Source organism: Alosa pseudoharengus, unplaced genomic scaffold, assembly GCF_046254945.1.
Source record: "Alosa pseudoharengus isolate Yale_2024_CS ecotype anadromous, Long Island Sound unplaced genomic scaffold, YU_APseudo_1.1 YU_APseudo_1.1_scf_1, whole genome shotgun sequence".
Taxonomy (NCBI): Eukaryota; Metazoa; Chordata; class Actinopteri; order Clupeiformes; family Clupeidae; genus Alosa; species Alosa pseudoharengus.
Genome location: NW_027468564.1, coordinates 20,103,788 through 20,126,362, shown reverse-complemented (window position 1 = coordinate 20,126,362; position 22,575 = coordinate 20,103,788). Strand labels below are relative to the sequence as shown.

Below are 22,575 nucleotides of genomic sequence, written 5' to 3'. Positions count from 1 at the left end.
AAGTTCAACAATCGGAAGAGACGGTAATGTTAAGACAAGTCACAAAAAAGGATGTATCTCTCTGGTGCCGAAAACAGAACGAAGAAAATGACAGAGGAGGAGAAAAACGAGCAAGATACAGGTATGTTTTGCATGATTATTTACAGTATGTTTTGTGCTTGAGGTAGCTAGCTAGCTGTCATGATCTAATATAAGCCATCACCAGAGCTAAATCTCCGCCATCAACAGAGAAATGTCTCCCATTAATATATATTTATCTAGATGTATTTCAGATGTCAAGGATATTGGGATTGTTTTGGATGTTCAATCAAGCATGTACCCTTGCTCTAGGTGGGCTTATTATGTCGTAAATTAAAGTTAGCTAGCTGACTGAAGTGGACATTAGCACTACAGTAGCTACATGAAAACGTAGCTGAAGGCAAATTTACCACAGAGGGATTGTTTCTGATTTCGTACCTGAAAGTGTTGATAGTTTATTACTGCTCTATAATATGTGACATAGTGGTAAGTCTGATAGCAACAACAGACTAAGCCCAGGCTCCCAGTCCCAACCCAACCCACTGACTAGCGCGACTCTGGGCATCGGTAACGTTCCAGCTTCATAGGCAAAGATGGAACAGCAGTGCGCTCTGCTCTAAGATCTTTGGAGAGAGATGGTAGTGTTTGAGAAAATATACCATGTTGGGTGGGGAGACTTCTGTGATGAAAATAAACTTACATTTGATTAAGATAGTGGCAAGTGACGTAGCGGTGCTACCCTAATATTTAGGCTGCAGTAGATCACCATGTTAAGCGTTCACCATACTGCAATTAAGTATACTCTTTTGATTATGCCTCATTTGCCAATAGAATATGAATTGTTACATGTGGAATTGCTTGTTATTTGAGTGTAAGTAATGATAGCAAAATAAACTCATTCTGCTCGATCAACTATGCACTTATGCAATATTTTTTTTTTTTCAGAGACACTGTTGAAGTCCTTTGGAGCACATCTCTACCTCTACCTAACTCTACCTACCAGAAGGTGAGGTTTTCTTGATGGCAAATGGTTACATAGCCTGTTAATATGACACGACACATTTAACATCGTTTTTTTTTAAATTTATTTATGTATTTATTTAATCATTGCAGGTTCGTCCACTGCAGAGTTGCAGATGCCTAAAAACCAGGAACGAAGTAGGAATAATTATCTATTTTTTGGGACATTTTATTTTTGATTATTAATGTTTGTCTATTTTGTTTTTATTTTGTAGTTGAAAAATGCTCATTTAATGCACATTTGCGGATTTGTTCAGCAAATCTGTTGAAAAACAAGTCATTAAACTGATGTACTTGTTTACAACAAATACAAATGCTGTTGTATTTTGTTATTTGTCAATTCAACTTCAGTAAACCACCCTTAGTGCTTCACTTTGAATATGAATGTTTCAAATAAATCTGTGATTTTAGTACCCTATAAGATTAAAAGGTGACAGGGTTGGTGTAAATAACAACTATATTAATACATTGGTTTACCAAGCACATGGGGCCAGAAGTCTAGATTGGAGCCCCAAAACATTTTTGGCATGTGAGCAAGGATGGATTACTGAATGAGCCTACCGAGCCCAAGAGGTCAAGGGACCCTGAACCCCAAGTAGTTGTGTGAATTCACTACCAATAAGTCAAAAAGCAAAAGGCTATGAATCTGAACAAATTTAGGTACTGCCCTTCTCCAGCTGACCATCCCAAAAATGCACCAGAATGCAGGAAATCACATCTAACCCCCCCCCCCCCCCCCCCCCACACACACACACACACACACACACACCCGTTTGTACCCACATTTGCACAAACAGGGTAGGGGGAGAGGGTCCTTATGCATCTGTGTCCAGGGGGACAGTAGTTCATAATCAGTCGCTGTATTAATACATAACCTCACTGTATTAATTTATAATATGACATTATAGTGTGAAGTTGTCAATTATCGCCAAGCACAGGTGACTGCGTTGTGGGAGGGGGCCCCCAAATCAAATTCTGCTTAGGGCCCCCAAAAGGCTTGGGCCGGCACTGCGTATGACACATACTCACACAGTAGACATATGTACGCTTCCATGCACAGGCACATACGCAGGCACGCACACACACACACACACACACACACACACACACACACACACACACACACACACACACACACACACACACACCCACACACATAACATAAACATAACACAAACAATCAAGAATTTCTCATAATTATGAACAGGCAAGATGGAGGTGGGGTTGTATAAAATTAATTTTAATCATGTTTTGGTACTTGTTGTCTAGCAGATATCAGTGAGAATTGCGTGTGGATAATGCAATTTAGTGAAACAGTTAGAATCATATAGGCCTTTCAGCGTGATTTATTTTTGTGGAAAAAATGTGCTGGACTGGGCGGCGGTCAAATTTTGTACCGCTCTGCGGTACATCTAGTTCCCATATGAGGTGATGTGAACAATGATGTTTTCACTGGGAAAAATGTTTTTTGCCATGCACATGAACACACCGTCATTTCTCAAATATATGTCTCCTATATGCCTCCTGTCTCTTCATTCCTCCATCCTCCTATCGTTCCTTCCATTTCACAAAATGAATTAGAAGGATGGCTTAGGATCATTCACTACCAGGACAGGACGTCAGTATTTCCTGGACAAGAAGATGTATCAAGATATTCAAATGGCCTTTGAGAACATCACAGCCACCAATGAATGAACTAGATGTTCTGCAGAGCGGTACAAAATATTACCGCTGCCCAGTCCTGCACAGTCTTTCCGCAAAAATAAATCAATTTGTCAATTTGTGTCTATCTGCTTCTCCATCCCTTACTTTTGTGTATGTATGAGTGTGTATATATAGAGTGTTTGTTTTGTGTATATGTTTGCTTCTGTGTGTGTGTGTGCGTTAGTGCGTGTGTTTCTGTGTGTGCATGTATACTGTGTGTGTGTGTGTGTGTATATGTGTGTGTATGTGTGTGTGTGTGTGTACGTGCATGCATGTGTGTGTGTGCGTATGTGTAGCTAATGGAATTTCATGAATGTTCCCATACATTCAGAGGGTGTCATAATGAATCTACACTTCAAATTGTGTGCAGTCTTGAACCTGTCAACCAAAGATACCTTTGAGACCTGTCCCTGCCAAGACACACTTTAAGGTAGGATTCAAACCAGTCAATAGTTTCCCAGAAATTCCCAGTTTAGATAGTGTAGAAAGGAGAATGAGAAAACCAGACTACATAGGGTCTTGTATGTAATTCTGATAAAGGAAGTCACATACTTGCTTGAAGACCACTTTCTCCAAGCACGCCATGCTAAAACTGTATCACCACACTATGCTGTACGCCCGCACATGCTTGCAATCACACAGAACTAATATATTGTGGCATATCACAAACACACACACACACACACACACACACAACTTTGCCATTAGACACCCATACACACATTCAAGCATACCATACTAAAATGTGAATGTGGATGATGACAAACACTGAATAAACCACAAAAACTTACATATCAGCAAACGTGGTCGTGCTCTGTTCAAAGATGCATGGTCAGTTCTGTAAGAAAAATAACATCACACACACATACCATTTGACAGATGCCACCTTTGAAATGAAAGGTGATTATCTATCCCACAGAAAATTAACCCTGCCTAACCCTATTATTATTAACCCTAACCCTGCCATATATATTTCCACTGATATAATGTATAAAGTAATGAAATAACACACTTTCCAGCTATCTTTATCATCTACAAAAGCATTCACTTGCCCCAGGGTGGTACCACAAGGCCCCATCTAGTTCTAAGAAGGAAACAACCCCAACTTAGATTACTGTAGAGTACTATACTTAGATTAGAGCCAGGTAGCAATCTGAGGACTACCTCTGAATGACAAATACACTTTCCAACAGTGAAACTCCATTATTTAATGCATGATCAAGGGCCACCAGTAACAATTGAGCACTTGTTAAGAACCCTGAATCTTATAATCACAATTTTATTTTGTTGTTTTGAGAAATGGACCCTATCTTCTTTCACATTTCCTTGCAATTAATTTGCACAAGGATGTATATTATACTCCACCCTGTCTGCTGACCTACGTAGATGTCTGTCTGACAACTTCTGCTTGAAATTTTATTTTCAAATCACTTCTTTACTTAAGGCGAGACACGGCAGGTGAAAACATTGTTTTTTTTTTCATGCACTGGTCAATTTCAAGATTTTGAGCTATTTTGTTAGCATGTATTATATCACACTACTACAACAAAAAAGTCTGATTTACACATTTAGGTGTTTACTTCATTACATTGTGTCTACTCGTGCCTGTATATTTCTCCTAAATTCAGCAGTTAGCATTCTAACCTTGCATGCACTCCTGCGAATGTGATGCAAAACATATCATGTGTAATACCGTTGGACAGCTCTGTTTTTTTCCAGTATCACGCTATGTGATCCATATATGGACACTTCCTTTGTATCAGCAACCAATCGCGAAAGTTCAAAGGCGAGTCTAGGCTGAGAACGGAATCTCATTGGCTGTCTTTCAAGGCTGATTTCTCAAAATGAGTTTTCTCTCACACTCTGAGCACGAAAGCTCCACTTCAGAAGCACTTACATACACCAACAATTTCTAGACTTATGCCTAACTATATTTATAAGATTTTTACTGAGGGGTTTGTTGATATATTATTCCTAACTTGACTTACATGACATTTTATGCCTAAAAACGTGGCAAAAATCAATTTTTAAGCTTATTGACAGCATATTCTGATTTACAGGATAACAAAAGTAGATATCCATAAATCCCTCTGTAATTTCCCCCCATCTAATATCTGAACACAATGAAAACATAATTTTGAACATGGCTGTATCCAATGCTCAGTTTTCGTGTTTTAAAATGTATGCAAATTAGCGCATATTTAATTAGATAATGCCTAATTTGCATATGTAAGTATTAATGTAAGTAATCAACTGGGGATGTTTCATAGTGATATCTGCTTGTTAAAAATGTTACCCATATTTACCTGTAGTGTCTCTCCTTAAGGGACATTTAAAATATTTGGATTATTTGCATTATTGGATTCTGCATCAAAGAGGTAACATATACTTCAGTGTAAAGCAGCTGTGAAAATACAACTGTGAAAATAGGCCACTACATTGAATATGAAGAAAATAATATGATCTTCACAATAGAGACATTTGTCTAAATGCAACAATGAAGTTTTTTCTGAACATACTTAAGTATCTCCAGTTTACAGACAGGATCCTTCTGTCTAGCAGATAACAGCTCCAGTCCTGATTCCCCAGGATGATTGTAGCTCAGATCCAGTTCTTTTAGGTGGGAGGGGTTTGATGTCAGAGCTGAAGCCAGAAAACCACAACCCTTCTCTGAGATGAAACAATCAGAGAGCCTGAGAGAGAGAGAAAGAGACAAGGTGAGAAAGAGAGAGACTGAAATAATTTTGATATGATGACGATGGAGAAGAAAATCTATTGAAACAGTGCACACTCCTCTTTAAAGTATGAAAATTAAAAAAAAGCATGAAATTAAATCAAATTGCATCATATTTACAGTCTATACTTCTCTGCGTTCACCTGCGCACCCATTACTCTCGTTTGAATTACTCGCGAACCCGTGAACACATAGATATGGCACGCATATCAGATGAAAGAGGAGACACAGGGCTATCCATTGGTACCAAGTGTCCTAGCAAATTCCTGCATGGCATCCAATTCAAGGCTCACATTGCATCCCAATTTATTTGACAAAGAAACCCCTGAGTGCAGACACCATAGGCACACACAGGCTAACACGTAATCTTGGGTCAAGTCAGGTCAGATCAGTTTGTGTCACTGATATGGAGTGCAGAAAGGTCATTTTTTATCACTAAATAAAAAATGGCATTTATTTATGTAAGGCGCACACCACATATGTCTGTAAATTGCTCAGCCCCAGAGAATCCCTCCACCATGGCAATGGTATTGCCAGATTCAGGATAGTCTGCTCTACACACACATGAAATCCATGTAGAGCTATGAGCTTGCTGTGATGAGATACATGTCAAAATATAAGCATTTTTATATTACTTATTATAATACTTATATATTTTTTTTACAATATAATAATAACTCTCACTTTGTCTAGCTCCACCATTGCAAGGCAGGGACGCATCTGAAGCCTGGCCACTAAACATTCCCCTTCAGAATCAGGGTCCGCCAATAGAAGACCCAACACTTAATTTCGGGTAAACTTTTTTTGATGGTATTAGACAATAATCTATTGCAAATACTCCTAATACAAATACATTCAATGCGCTCTAGTTCGAAGATTTTGTTTAGAAGCATTGCGATTTTCTGAATCGGGGATGACGTATGACATGTCTGCCATCTAGTGGAGTGGAGGCCGAACAAAATATAACACCCTATTTCACAAAATCGGCCATTTTTTTAAGTGTTGCATCTTATCGAGTAAACTCGACCGTGGTGCCTAGAGGTTTAATCTACTAATCCCTGGGCAGAAAATGGCATCCATACAAACTTACTATGGTCACTTTACTTTAGTTGACACTTTAGTTTTAAGGAGCCTTGTTAGTATGTCATGTTAAATGTCATGTTATCTTGGTAGTTATGTGAAGTGAAATGTTTTGTTACTTGGTAAGTAGGCTGTCACTGTAGGAGACCGTGTACCAGGCTACTGCACGAGACCGTAACCATGCATGAGTCTATGTAATCAACAGTGGTGGACATTACTTGAGTACATTTACTCAATTATTGTACTTAAGTGAGAGTCTGCGGGTAGTTGGGTGTCTGGGGGTTACGTGACTTGCTGTTTGTGATGTTCCTATGTATATTGTGTTTGTCCTGATGTGCTTGATTAGGGTATGAACACTAACGCTACCCTTCATGTTTTGTTGGTCTCTGTATAGAGAGGTGTATGCACACATATATTACACTTTTTAGAACACTTTTAGATTACAATACGTTTTTAGACCAGGGACTGGGGTTGCAAATTAGCCAACTGGCTAGAAACCTTTTATGTAACACATCTACAGACATTGTTATGGCATTGACTGTGGTAGCTAATAATGTGCGCTGCATTGTCCCTGACAAATAAACTAATAAATAAATATATATACCGAAAATATATGCAAAATTGTGCATATTTAACGAGATAATGCATAATTTGCATACTTTTCTTGTTATATTCAACCACACAGACTGGTTTCACCACCCCTTGTCCTGTGGCCATTGGTACCATGTCTCTGAAGTGCACAGTGAACAAAACATGCACATCATGCCTATCATGTCATTTCACAGCTAGCATTTGTCCATTATTGAAAAATGCAGCATCCCCATTTTTTTTAGGAAAATGTGGCATGCCTTTCCTGTTGTCTCTAACAGTACCACAGGCACCAGTTGTATGTTGCAAAATATTATTAAAAAGGACAAGGCTGGTGTACCAATTATCAACATATAGAATGTGACCTTTATTCAGATAAGGCTCCAGCAGTGTGATAACAACTGACCCAGAAATCAACACACCCTCAGACATAGTAATATCTGTTGATTTCCCCGTGTAAATTATCATGTTCTGAACATACCCTGTCTTTACGTCACACAACACAAACAGTTTGATGCCAAATCAAGGTAGTTTTGATGGAATGTACTGTTTGAAGTATAGTCGCCCTTTCCACTTCATCATCGACTCGTCAATGAATAGGTCTTGGTGGGGATAAAAAAATCTGGCTGAAAGATGTGATAATTGGGGTCAAAACAGATCAATTTTTTTCAGTTGAGGTCATGCTGGTGAAATGCAGAGCTCTAAGTAGCAAGAGGTAGCAGTCCTGAGAGAACACGGTGGCAAAGAATGGTGTGGATAGCAGGGGAATTGTGGTCCAGTAATCTCTGATGTTGTTCTTTTTAACTAGACCAGTGAGAGCTAACATGGCCAAAAAGAGATACAATTCAGCTATTGTGGTGTCCACCCACTTTGCCAGCTTTCCAACACAGATCAACTTTTCCCTCAGTGTCTGGGCATAACTGTTGATCTCTGTCACAATAGTAGCCACAGTGGAGGGAGTGATAAACATTTTAAAACACTCTATCTCTGTCAGATTTTACAGGTTGCTTCCTAACCCCTGACAAAGACCTGGCAAAGTTGACACTTTTCGGACGAAAGTTTCCTTCCCTCCAGTTGACATCCCCGGTGTCCTCCGACGCGTCTTCCTCCAGAGCTGCCAAATTGTCCGGCAACTCCTCGTCAGAGGAGTCACTTTCCGCAGGTGCAGGTTCAGGTTCAATGTCCACATCAGAGTCATCATTGGATGTAAAAATAGCCCTGATCTCTTCATCAGTAAGCTGACGCCTTTTCAAATGTGCCATAACTAATCTAATATTATCGATGGTATATTGTATACCATCTGTAAATACTATGATTGTTTTCTGAATGAATGAACTTCGAGATACCGGTCGCTGCAATGTTTTGCAATGACTGACTTGGTGGATGCACTGCTATTGTGCAAATAAAGTTGTGATTATAATGGCACAAGAATAAAAATGTATGCACATTTCTTGTGCGAGTTTTAATGTCATGAATGTAGCAAATTATGTAGCAAATTATGTTTACTGAGCCGTGCGTTACTCACAGCTACGCATAGCTTGTGAATGAACGATGTTTGTTTCTAGCATTCCGTACATTTTGCGGTCATTTTGATTTTCATCTTATCAGTGGCCATGAGATTTGACTAAACACTGAGGGACAGATGTACTAACGCTTTTGCGCCCACTTCAGGCATATTTGTTTCGCAACATGCGTGTAAAATCATTGCGAGGTATGTACAAACAGGCCGCAATGATGAAATGCTGAAAATAGTGTAGTCGGGTGAACTTTTCACAGCTGCCAGGCGGATTGTGTGCATCTGGGGGTGGGACTGACAATGAGCAACAAATGTCTTCCTGTTTAAAACACGGTCTTCCGGCGTCATTTGATTGTAACGTGTTGCCGGCGTCGGAAGGCTGGAATTGCTAGCGGTACATCGGTCGTTAAGCGTGAATCGCTTCAGACAAACTCTGGGTGGCAGCCAGTAGCGTTAGCATTCATCGCCAGCTGTGCAAGAGTATGCCGAAAGCCTGTCCCCCTCCTACCTCGGCTCACCTCTTGTGATGACCGGTCATTGACTTTTTAAGGCCTTCGAATTGTGGGCAAGGGGTTCTGACCACTGTTTTCTCCGTGTTTTGTTTTGAGTTCTAGTATCGTAGCCAGTCATGTTTTTCTTTTAGTTTGGGGTTGTTGATATCGTGTCTGTGTGTGGGTGTGTGCGCGTGCGTCTTCGTACGGGCAGGCGCTTTGTCTGTTTTTTTTTGGTTTGTTTTGGGTTTTCTTAATTTCTTATATATTTTGCCCCGTTCTTCTCTCTGTGTCCATCTATGGCCTGCGGCCTACTGAACTTCATCTAGTCAGCCAAACCTGTGTAGTAGCCTGCTTTGTGTGAGCACCTGTTAGTGTGGGTTGACAATTGCTGTGTATCCTCGTGTGATGAAATTACTTCCTTAGATAGCATGGTGTGTAGTTCGAAGTAACCTTGTGTGACTTATAGCTTAGTCCATCACTTCCCAGCTTGATTCTATAGAGGTTGCGGTCTGACTGAGATGTAGTGGGTGGGTGTGGGCCCATATTACTTAAGAGTTGGGGGCATTTGTGTCTGTTTATGGTATTTTGTCTATGTTGGCTGTGTGTATTTTCCTTTGTTATTGTTATGTGTATCCTGTACTCTCTCTCTTTTTAAAGAAAAAAAACAAGAAACTTTCTAAGAAAATGATAAGACAAGGACTACAAACAAATAAACTATTTATTGACTGAGACAGCCTCTATGTTCATTTACTTGAATAGCCTGCTCTGGCAGTTTATATACAGCAACCAAGCACTTTGCTACAATAGGAAACTGCTTTTTTCGTGTCATGCATATGCATTCATAGGAGGATCCAGGGGAAAGTGCGTAGAAGTTTAGTAGTTTAGCGTAGAAAGATAGGAGGGGAAGAGTAAAGAGCGCCTAATTATATATTCCACAGTATGTACAAAGACTGCTCCTGAAAGCACACGGCTATTATGTACCCAAATACTTCCGCCTTGTAAAAACAGGTGTTAATCCAAATTACAATTCAATGTGTCAATAAGAGAACCTTTCAAAGACAACAGAATCACTATTTAGAGCACCAGTTTTGTAAGTATTTCAAAAAGCAACCTTAACTTTCATTGGACATTCGAATGTCTTACTTTCACTTTCACGTCATTCACTTAAACTTTTCTACTTGCTAGATTTGACCAATCTTCCATAGCCTACATGCACAAGTAGTTTGAGTATAGGCCTAACTACTGATCTTCATTATCTCCCTGCTTGTTGACATCTTATCATGTATGGTATTATTTCATGATCGCTACGTTTGATTCTTTTTAATGTTGTCATCAGTTAACTTCATTCAACTGTGCTTGTATGTAGGCTCTGCCATTCAGTTGTGGACGTTCGTCAGTTGCATATATGGGCGGAGAAAGGCAGAGAAAGGCACAGTTTACACTATGGATTGAACGATTGATAAATACGACGGTAACTTGGGTCTGACAACGTTCGCAATCTGCGGTTTGTCCATGACCCTGCAACGCTAAGTTCGCAAATGTACATACATCTGGCCCTGAATAACAACACCATTTAATGTAAGAAAATCACTAATTTTGCTTGTTTTATTGTGCTTGGTGTAATGAATGACATTCAGAAATATGGCAATAAATGGCAGTGAAGCTAGAAACATCTGTAGCCTCCTGTAAGTAAACGTATTCCCAATAGAGGGTGACAATTTTTCGGGACTCCCGCGGGTCACAGTATTCCCGCGGGAGTCCTGCGGTACGGGAGTCAATTTCACTGTTGGTAACATGATAGGGACGGGACGGGCAGAAATCAACGGGAGTGGGCGGGAGGGGAGCGCACCCAAAGATTGCAAGGCATTTCTAGAAAAGAGAACCACTTACAACTCACAATACGTTTGTAAGTGGCTAGCCGCAGAGTAGCCTATCAGAGCAATACAAAGCAGCTGCCCTGTTCACAAGCCAATCAATCAGCGTCAGCGACTACACCGAAAACTGAAGGTGTTTTCTATTGCCATATCAACGTGAGCTAATCGCTAACATTATCTGAGATGCTAGTTTTTGTAACGGCAGGAATAAACACACATGGTAACAAAATCAATCTAAACATGTGTAGCTTTACTCAACACATTAACACTATGATACAGTGTAATTGTCAAGTTGTATGGCTCACTGTGTTCAAAGTCAATCTTAATAACCCTCATCACCTCGACTAGCCTGTGGTGGTTGTTATAGGAAACTAGCTAATAAATGGCAATGCAGCTTTACTGTAGTAAGTTTCGCAAGATTGGAAAGAGGAAATAGCGTTTACATGTCCATTTAAATTATAGCCTTTCTAATGCACTTTTGTGCGTTTTAAATCCGAAATAAGACAGAATGTGAAGAGACTGCTATTAACTTTAAAGAGACTTAACTACAATTGAAACTATGACTCAAATAAACCTCATGTCTGGTCTATGGATGTCTGCTTTAGCTTATTGTTGACAGCAGGGTTTTTACGATTTAAAATGATACTTTCTAGATTTTAATGGGCCATGTTGAAGAGCTGATGTCCGTTATTGTTTGTGCAAATATAAACTGATTCATGTCCCTTGCATTTTGCAACTGTGAGGTCCATGGTAGGCGCCCGAAATATTGTTTCATTTCACGAGTGATATCCACGTTCTGGCGGTGTTCTAAATGTGCACAGAAGAAGTTCCTAAGCTATATAAGGTATAAGCTAGGCCTATTACACAACATAAATTGTCACTATGCTGGCGACCCAAATAAAATCTCCTACTACCAACCCTTTGGGAACCAATGCTCCCAACAACATAGGGAACGAAACGGGAGTGGGACGGGATTCGGGAGCCTTTCTCTCGGGATTTTTGCAAGACAGGATTTTTTTTTGGGGGGGGGGGGGGGGGCAGTCACGTGATCGGGATATGACGGGAGTATTTGTGTGGGCTCAGGATGTGACGGGAGTGAAAATTGATTCCCGTGTCACCCTCTAATTCCCAGTACATGCCACTTTTGTGGATTTTGTCATGTATAGTCCAACCACACAATCATAATGTAAACTAGATCTGCAAAATGTGGACATAACAAAATGGTAGTGGCATCAAAGTGATTTTGCGATAAACCATCTTTGACTTTGAGAATGTACAATGTCAGCCAGTGGCGTAACAAACCAATGATGGGCCCAGGTAACGTGCGAGAGCGCTACGCGGGCCCCATACCAACGAACTTTGGCCCAGGATGAATTACCTCTGATACATGCAATACACATTAAGGGTGACTTCAATTGTTTATGCAAAGGGCCTGAGGCACCGAAGTAGTTTAGTAGTTACAGATTACAATTTCAAATAAAAAACACACGACTACATATCGATTACATGTGAAAACATTAAAAAATAATTTTATTAACAGCCTGCAGGCCATGGTAATCTAATATTACTGCATTAACATCAACTCGCATGGAATTATGGGAACACTCAATGCGCCTCTTCAACCCTCTGCTGAAACTGCAAGCGTAGATTGCTTGCTTATATACTCGCACTGCGCAGAAACAAAACTTAATGTAGCCTAACTTATTTAACCGTCCAGAAACCAAATAAAATCATTCATATGCATACAATCCCCAATATGCGTGAATTAGGCCATTAGAAAAAGGCCATCTTACGAGCCTTTCGTTGTGCAAAATCGTCAACGATGTTCCCAATATTTAATGCTCTGGCTCTCGTATTTTCAATAGACAGGATAGCTAACCCACGGAGCCTCTCCTGCCCCATGCTGCTCCTTAGGTATAGGTCTTAATAAGTTTGAGTTTGGAAAAAGATTGCTTAGCTGTTGCCACAGTCACAGGCAATGTCAGAAACAACATGAGTACACACTTCCCCGAATGTGGATGTTACACTGTCATAATCTACCAACAGCATTTTGGCAAGTTGAAAAAAAGATGACTTCTTTGAAATCTCTGCTTTAAAGCAAGACCTCAATGAGAGGAGTTGTGTTGGGAATGTCGGTGCAATGTCCCTGCTATAATGGTCTGACAAACGTCTTGCCTTTTCAAGCAGTTCATCATCACCTGCGAGTTGAAGGGTCATAGGACGCGTAAAGACTTAAACACATGACAAGTTTCCCGCATACTTGCAAATCTTTGGGAGAGCTGACTGATTATGATGTCCAGAGTTGCATTAAATACCTGCACCTTGAAGTATCTCTCTGCATCGGTTAAGCGCTCATCTTCCGATTGATCGTCAAAGTGACGCTTCACTCTCCGTGCTCTAACATTCTAAAGTTCTAAAAAAAAAAAAGGAGGCAGGGCGGGGGTAGCGACGGGCCCCGGGAGGTCACGGGCCCTGGTGCGACTGCACTTGCTGCACCTACTATAGTTACGCCACTGATGTCAGCCCATGTTAGCCAACAAGTGGTAGCCCATTGTTAAGCAGTAATTAGAATACTTAGCAACATTCCAAACACAAAAGTGTGACTGTACGCTTTTACGGATAGTTAACGACTGTATGTTCTTCAGGGTTAACAAATCAGGAAATGGCAGAAAACAAAGAAATGTCTACCACCCACCTTAATGTGTGCAGTTTGCAGTGGGGACTAGACAGTCCCTTAGTGAGAAGCTGAATTCCAGAATCTCCCAGGTCATTGTGACTCATGTCCAGCTCTATCAGGAAGTTTGGTGACTGTAGAATTGAAGCCACATCCTCACCGGACTTATGTGTGAGTTTGCAATCAGCAAGTCTGCATAACATGACAAAAGATAAACTATTATAGAGATATGTAGCTACTCCCTTGACTTACACTGCAAAAAATAAAATCTAACCAAGTGTTATTAATCTTATATTAAGATCAAAAAATATTTTGTTTGATATTGTTTTTAGTATGAAGAGACTTACCTAGCGCTCTCTCAAAAGATAATTTTGACTTAATTTAAGAACAATTTGACTTATTTTAAGGAGTCTTATCAAGACAAATTTACTTAATGCACTGGCAGAATTTTTTTAGGACAAATTTCCTTAACGCACTGGCAGACAAATTTGCTTGTTTTCAGGATGAGACGTCTTAAAATAAATCAAACTCTTCATAAATTAAGTCAAATGATTATATGAGAAAGTGTTAGGTAAGTCTCTTAACAATACCAACTAGATTTGTTGATCTTGATATAAGATTAATAAGACGTGCTTGTAGGATGAGCAGTTTTTGCAGTGTATCAGTGTATTGTTGGCATGCTAGGCTAGCTAGTTTAATACTGAATAGATTGTTTCTATCCTCTATCCTCAATGAAATTACTTGAAAATATCTATCAATAAGGGTCAGATTGAAATATTCCAGAATTCCCCTTTTAAGTGCCTTGGCAAAATGTAACTTACATGTATTATGTGACGTATATTATAACAAACTATCAACCTCAGTCCTGTAAAAGTGTTTTCCTACATTAGACAGTTTTGACCTCAATATTATATATGGTATAGTCACTATAGCTACCAGCACAGTAACATCATGGCATGAACATCATCATCATCATCATCAATCTGTCTTCATCAGAGACTCACCGTGCTTTTGTGCAGAACCTCAGAGCTGGGAGCAGTCTCCTGCGTCCCTCATCTGATGTGTTGTATTTCTTCAGGTCAAACTCCTCCAACACCCCCTCAGACATCAGAAGCATGTGGGCCATTGCTGAACAGTGGGCAGGGGACAACTCCTGGTTGATGTTCTTTGGTGAAGACAAGTATTTTTGAATTTCCTTTTGCATGGAATGATCATTCATTTCAAATAAGCAGTGAAAAAGATTGATGCATCGTTCTGGAGAGAGATCTTCTCTGTTGAGCTTCTTAATATACTGACATATTTCTTTAATGCTCTTTGAAATGCTATGTGTGCAGTTCAGTAGACCTTTCAAAAGTCTCTGATTGCTCTTCAGAGAGATGCCCATAAGGAAGCGAAGGAAAAGATCGAGGTGTCCATTCCTGCTCTCCAATGCCTTATCCACTGCACTCTTAAGTAAGACCTGTAGATGATCCTGTGATCTTAAGCTCAGCATTGATAGACATGATACAACTGAGGGGCTGGGATCATGCCTATGTCTGTGTTTGTCATTGATGAAGGATTTCAGTGCTTCAAGATTCTCAGTCGTGTAAGAGTGAAACAGATACAGAGCTGCCAGAAACTCCTGAACACTCAGATGCACAAAGCAGTAGACCTTTTTCTGGTGAAACACAGAATCTTCCTTAAAGATCTCAGTGCACATGCCAGAGTACACTGAGGCTTCAGGGACACCAATGCCACACTTTTGAAGATCTTCCTCATAAAACATCAGATTTCCATTTTCCAAACTCTTGAAAGCCAGTTCTGCCAGCTTCAGTAACGTTTCTCTCTGAGATTCCAGAAGTTTCTTTTGATTTGCTTTAGTTCCACCGTGATATTTCTGATCCTTCCTGGTAGTCTGAATGAGCAAGAAGTGTATGAACATCTCAGTCAGTGTTTTGGGAATGTATTTGATGTTTTTCTTCTCCAGCATCTGCTGAAGTACAGTAGCCGCAATCCAACAGAAGACAGGAATGTGGCACATGATGTGGAGACTCCTAGATACCTTAATGTGTGAGATGATTCTGTTGGCCTGATTCTCATCACTGATTTTCTTCCTGAAGTACTCTTCCTTCTGTGGGTCATTAAATCCTCGTACTTCTGTTACCTGGTCAATATACTGAGCAGGAATTTGACTGGCTGCTGCTGGTCGTGAGGTTATCCAGATAAGTGCAGAGGGAAGCAGAGTTCTCTGAATGAGGCTCGTCATCAGAACATCAACTGATGATGTTTGTTTTACATCAGACAACTTACTGTTCTGTTCCAGATCCAGAGTCAACCGACTCTCATCCAATCCATCAAAGATGAACACAACATTACAGTCATTGTATTTGTCACCATCCTTTAGATCCTTCAACTCAGGGTGGAAGTCATGCATGAGACTGTGAAGGCTATACTCATCACCCTTGACTAAATTCAGCTCACGGAAAGGAAGGGGAAACATAAAATCTACATCCTGATTGGCTAACCCATCTGTCCAGTCAAGAATGAACTTCTGCACTGAGACTGTTTTTCCAATGCCAGCAACACCTTTGGTCATCACAGTTCTGATGTGCTTCTCTTGTCCAGGTAAGGGTTTGAATATGTCATTGCAGTTGATTGGTGTGTCTTCTGTGGTTTGTCGTCGAGATGCTGACTCTACCTCCCAAACCTCATGATCCTTATTCACCCCTTCACTCTCTCCCTCTCTGATGTATAGCTCTGTGTATATCTTACTGAGGAGTATTTCATCTCCTGGTTTGATGATGCCTTCAGATATGTTCTCAAACCTCCTCTTCAGACTGGCTTTATGATTCTCTATAACTCTCCTTAGGTGCTCTTCTGTTTAGCAATGAACAATAAAGTCAATAAAGAAAAAATATATAATAAATAAGAAATATACATATTTATTATACGGCTCTTGACAATGCTAGTAGATCACTCTTTTGACTTGAATGGGATTTCCTAAATTATTTTCATGTAATTACTGCTGCAAACATATAATTACCGCTAGTTAAGGAGGATCGCCGGAGCAATATGTGTATATATATATATATATATATATATATATATATAAGTATAAGTATAAGAACATATACTTTTTTGAGTGAAATTTGGTCTCTGCATTCATCCCAATCCGTGAATTACACTCAGCACACAGTGAACACACACTAATCCCGGCGCAGTGAGCTGCCTGCATCAACAGCGGTGCTCGGGGAGCAGTGAGGGGTTAGGTGCCTTGCTCAAAGGCACGTCAGCCGTGCCTACTGGTCGGGGTTTGAACCGGCAACCCTCCGACCCGGGGACTTTGTATTGGGGGGCTATTGAAAACAAGAGCCAAACAGTTGGTAAAGTACTGCTCAATTTCAGCCATTATAGGAAGCATGTTTATTTGGAAAAGGAGATGTTTTCTGTACCCCTGAGATTGTAGGTGCTGATGTGGTTTAATCTGTTTGATCATTCAAAACATTTGATTCCTAATGAAAATTTACTTGTAATGTGGAATTGAATAAAGTATCTAAAGTGTTTGTGTGTGTGTTCAGTACGTAGTCAGCTCACCTTGTTTGCTCAGGGGCCCACAGGGGGTGATGGCTGGGTTCCTCTTTACCTGCTCACCGCCACACTGACCCTGAGTCAGACTGAAGGAAAAATGACTGATGTAGATAGTCTGATCATTTCTTAAATGATGGGCCCTATCGTATCCTCGGTGCCAAGCACAACACAAGACTAGTTCTTCTTACACCCAATTCAGTAATTTAATTAAATATTGTGCTCACAGGTGTGTCAGTTAAAGAAGTAAGTGTGGTCTGGCGCAAAAATCACTATCTTACATTTTCTAAAAATCATTATGTCACTGACCAAGAAAAACCTAAATAAAGCAAAAAGGGTCATTCTGTTCTTAATCAACAGATGCCTCCCACCTGATCATCTTAGATTTGCTTCATACTTTATGTCAATAATGTAATTATACTCAGCAACTACTGTGCAGTGGGCTCTTTGCACCAAAAGGCTCTTTGTTTCCGGTGGAGCATTAACTGTGTCGTAACAGCATTTTCTGTTATATTCTGCTCCTCCGTGTAGACACTAATTACATTAATTATATGTTTGATACCTTAATTGATATAGGTTGATATAGTCGAGGTACCAACACAATATTTTGAGCATGTACTAATCAAAACATGTTATTTCCCGTGCTATAATTGTTTTTGTGGTAGACTTTGTCATACATATGTATTTGAAACATGGTATGAAGTAATTTTTAGTTTGATGCTTTAGAAATTAGATATTTTTTATTTATTTTAGACATGGCACCTACTGTGGTTGGTTAAAAAATAACTAAAACAGTAGTATTACATTAATAAATTGAAAAGATCTGATGGGATTCATTGTGGAGATATTGTGGGCAAAAATACTTATATTTTCATTAAAAAAAAAAAATCAGCAATTCATAGCTTTGCAAATATTAAATTGTAAGGCAATTATTTTAGAAGTTGAATACACTTAATAGTGTAGTATACTCCATGGAAATGTTAAGAATCTAGCATGAATCATTCACAAGTATGTCATGTATGTCATTTTGGAAAAATTGCATGTTATCAGACTTTTGCACAGTAGTTGCTGGGAATAATAAAATTATTGACAAAAAGTATGAAGCAACTCCAAGATGGTCAGGTGAGATTTAAAAAAAAAAATCTGTTGATTTGGTATTGAATGACCCAAAAGCGCATATACTGTAAAGCACAGCTGAAGACGGGCCGTCATAAGATGTAAGCAGCCCTTAGCAACAAGTCCCAGACAACTCGTCTGCAGGATAAATATCCTAGGATTTTTATTCAGTCATTCGAACATTATAGGGGTAAGTGTTGCTTTTTTCAGGCTATGTTTTTAATTGTAACCCTTTCAATCAATAGTGAAAGTAAATAACTGTATAACTGTTTTGTCGCTGCCTATGATATCACAGTTAACTTAGTTTCATTTTGCCTATGAGTTCAAATACAGTAAATAGGGAGTTAGGCAAGGTTTAGTGTAATCCCTGTGTTGTATACACAGTCTGGCATACAAGCAGATTCCTTCAAATGTGCTGACTGTCAAAATACTGATGCGCTGGTTAATGTTACACTGCTTGCTGTTAAATGGAACGACAGATGTCACTCTCATTGGTTTAAAGGATGTTCCACTGAAAACACAGCTATGACTGATTAAAAAACATAAAAACAACCCTTTTGATCAATACGCCTGGCGTTTCAGATCGCTGAAAAAGAGTCCTATGTCTTGAAATTCATAATAAAAATCTATTCACCAACACATTCGATGCCGTTGTAAAACCCAGCATAACATACTGACTGCATTTTATTCTATATTACTGCGCCACCTCAAATCGATACAAAAGTTAGAGTTGCTGCGTCTTGATGTTGTTTAGCAACCATTCTGAGGAAGTATTTTTCTTTGCAGAATTGTTGTACCTTTATATTATTACATGTAAATCTTGCAAGATATATATAGTAACTATTTTAGAAAAGCCATTTAAAAGCCAATAACCCATTTGAGTTGATAGGTTACATGGATTACTGATTTTAGAACAGTTAAGGGGAATTTTAGGCACTTCACTTGCGTGTCTTGCCTAACAACAGCCTCTTAGGGCTTATTGCTTACAAAACTGACCAGTGGACCTGAACGTAACTCACTGTGGGAGTCTGTGGTCTGGTCCACTGCTGAATGCAGGAGGTACGGGTAAGGACCAGTCACTCTTCATGGACAAACAGCTGGGCACTGGAGATGGAGTTCTGTATGTCTGTGATCTAGTTACATAAGGATACAAAAGGAACTGAACAATATAAACTCATTCTTCTGTGAAGTGATTACATTTGTTCACACTTACAGTAATATTACAACTACAATACATGTTCCATTGTAGAATGATATGCTCTCTCATTCACACTCACACACACAAACACACACTGCATGACATGTGCACACACACAGACTCATAAAATGTATTCTTACCAGTTTCATTCAGGAGAGATGAAACCTTTACTTTGCCACAGATGAGAAGCTAGGAGCTCTTGCAGAGTATTCAATTTTTAGCCTACCTCATTCATCTCATTTCCTGTGTGTGTGTGTGTGTGTGTGTGTGTGTGTGAGTGTGAGTGTAAAATTGCAGGTGACAACACTGACATGTCTTAAAAGGGCCGTATTATGAAAAACTCCCTTTTTCTGTGCTTTTGTACTTCCATTTGGGTCTCTCACGATTCTAGAAACACTCCAAGTGCAAAACAAAACCATGCGTTGAGTTTTTGTGGGTTACTTGAGAGATGTTGATATCAGAAACCATGCGCTTCTGTGAGCTAGTCAGACTTCTCCCCTATTATAATGTCACAGTTGGGGAAATTTGAATACTACTACCCCCAGAGCCATATAGGGCGCTGACTGCCCAACCCCATCTGAAAATTCCCTCCCTCTAGGTTAGGCGCTTCCTGTTGAAGATCCTCCATTTTTGGTTATAGCCTATCGTTTCCAACCAGCACCATGCAAAAGAGTATCAACAGTATTTTCTGTACACAACATATCCAAACGTCTTTTATGCACCTGATGTCATCCAGACATCCCAACCTGCAAAAAGCCATTTCATTTATTTGTATTTTGGCCTTTGATATACATGCAAATCCATTTTAGGTCATCAAAATCAGACTTGAGGAACTGGCTGGTCAACATGGCCATTGGTATTGGTTGGTTACTTTGTGAATGATCCCTCTGCCTGTCAAGGTTCGTGGATAAACAAACTTGTAATAGGCGAATCGTTCACCTACTGTAGCATACAGCATACGTAGCCAGTTGCTACCGAGAAAACCAGCTATGCAACTTCAAGAACGTCTGCCTGACAAATCTCGCGAGAATCGTGAAACATTACCTTGTCAGTAGATATAGCTCTTTGGAGATAGTTGTTAATCCTTCACCTCCACAACCAAAGCATTTTCATTGTGTACAGGGGGGATAAGTCACGAGAAGTTTCCCATTTACAACAGCAGAGTAAAATATAAATACATCGCAGCCCTAGAGGGAGCTCTACAGTCGCCAAAAATACCTGTACCTTTAAGACACACCGGCCTGCCCGGACACGCCCACAGCGAATCTATAAACCCTTTCAACAATAAAAACAAAAACAATGCTTGAACATTCTATTTGGGCCCCAATCTACTTCCTCTGCATTAAGATAACATATGGAATGTTAAAAAGGAAGTCTTGTGGGGCCAACTATGATGCTGATAATGGAACTCTCTTGAAAGGGTCCATAAAACTCCCGTGCTGATGTCTGATGCACCCGGTATTGTAATAGACAAAAAACTGCTCAGTAAACACGCTAGCCCAGCTCCTTAACCACTACATTACCAAAGCCTATTTAGTATTTTAGTATCATGTTCTACTTCTACTGTCTCTATTGTACAGTGGAGTTTTTTTTTTATTTCTATTACTTTTTCAGCTGTAAGTGCATGTTGTGTGTGATATCTGTATGCTACTGAGACCTTGAATTTCCCCTTGGGGATCTGTGTGTGTGTGTGTGCGCGTGCGCGCGTGCATGCGTGCGTGCGTACGTATCTATCTATCTATCTATCTATCTATCTATCTATCTAAAAGAGCAATGGCAATATATTTCACTCTTTTCACATTAATTGTTGTGCTGGTGTAACCCTCATGAAATTAGGGCTACTAATCTAGATGCAATTTCATGTATCTTCCTATGGAGGGCGCTCTATGTGTTAGAAGACTAGAGCGTCCTACTAGCATTTTCTCTCTCTACCAGCGATATATTTCCTGTGAACGTGCACCTGAAAGAGCTCCCGGATTAGAAGATAAATAATAACGAAATACTTTTGAAAAGTCAATACTTTACATCTAGTTATATCCATAAGATATTAGTCTACCTCAAACTCAACTTTGAATAAGAAAGAAAAGTGATTCTGTCGAGTTTACAGCAAATTGGAACTCCAATTGGTTTTTTTGAACGACCAGATCAGATTTGGATTCCAGATGGCGAGCCCAGCCCAGTGAGACTGAGAACGACCGTGGATGCGGTGTGGCCAACCGTACGATTTGTCTCAGAGAAACCCAAGATTTGTTCATTCGTTCATCGAACACCAGATAAGATTTTCCACACTGTTGACTCAACACAGTAGTCATATCCGCACACATTCAAGGAACTGAACTTTGGGAATCGATACACACACACACGTTCAAGGAACTGAACTTTGGGAATCAATACACTTTTCATACAGGAACTGATATACACTTTTCATACAGGAACTGATACACACTTTTCATACAGGAATTGAACTCTTTCTTGAATCAGTACATACAGGAATAAGGGGCTTGAATTCTAAGTTTCCTTTGATTTTCATATTTTATTTGTTTGAAGAGCTTTTCCTTATCATTTCATTCATATTTACATTCACACACTGCTGTTTTGGAGGCAATAAAACTGTCAATTGTTCAACTTATTAATTCCTCTTGTGAGTTAGTCCATTTAAGCATACACCCCCTCCCGAGCCTAGGTTAATGTTTAGTGCTTGAATTACTGGTCCAGGTCTACGAGCGCTACATTACAATGAAAACAGTTTTGGCCCCCGGGGACCAAACTAAATTGTTCGGTAAAAGTCTAGTGGGGCTACATGCCCACCAAGTTTCATGTGTGTTCAAGAATGCTTAAGGAAGCTACTTTCATCACAAATCACATGGCACTTTACTCAGGTGGATATCAAACAATCATTGATTTTACGCCAACACTGGTGTTTTATACATATATAGATTCCAGGCCGGGCAGGCCGGTGTGTCTTCAAGTTTATCCATGTACCTTGACAGGCAGG

General features: G+C 39.7%; 1 pseudogene; it reads right to left on the bottom strand.

The window, feature by feature from the left end:
• The window catches only part of LOC143123008 (NACHT, LRR and PYD domains-containing protein 3-like), a 34,213-nt pseudogene that overhangs the window by 3,979 nt on the left and 7,659 nt on the right, over window positions 1–22,575 (bottom strand).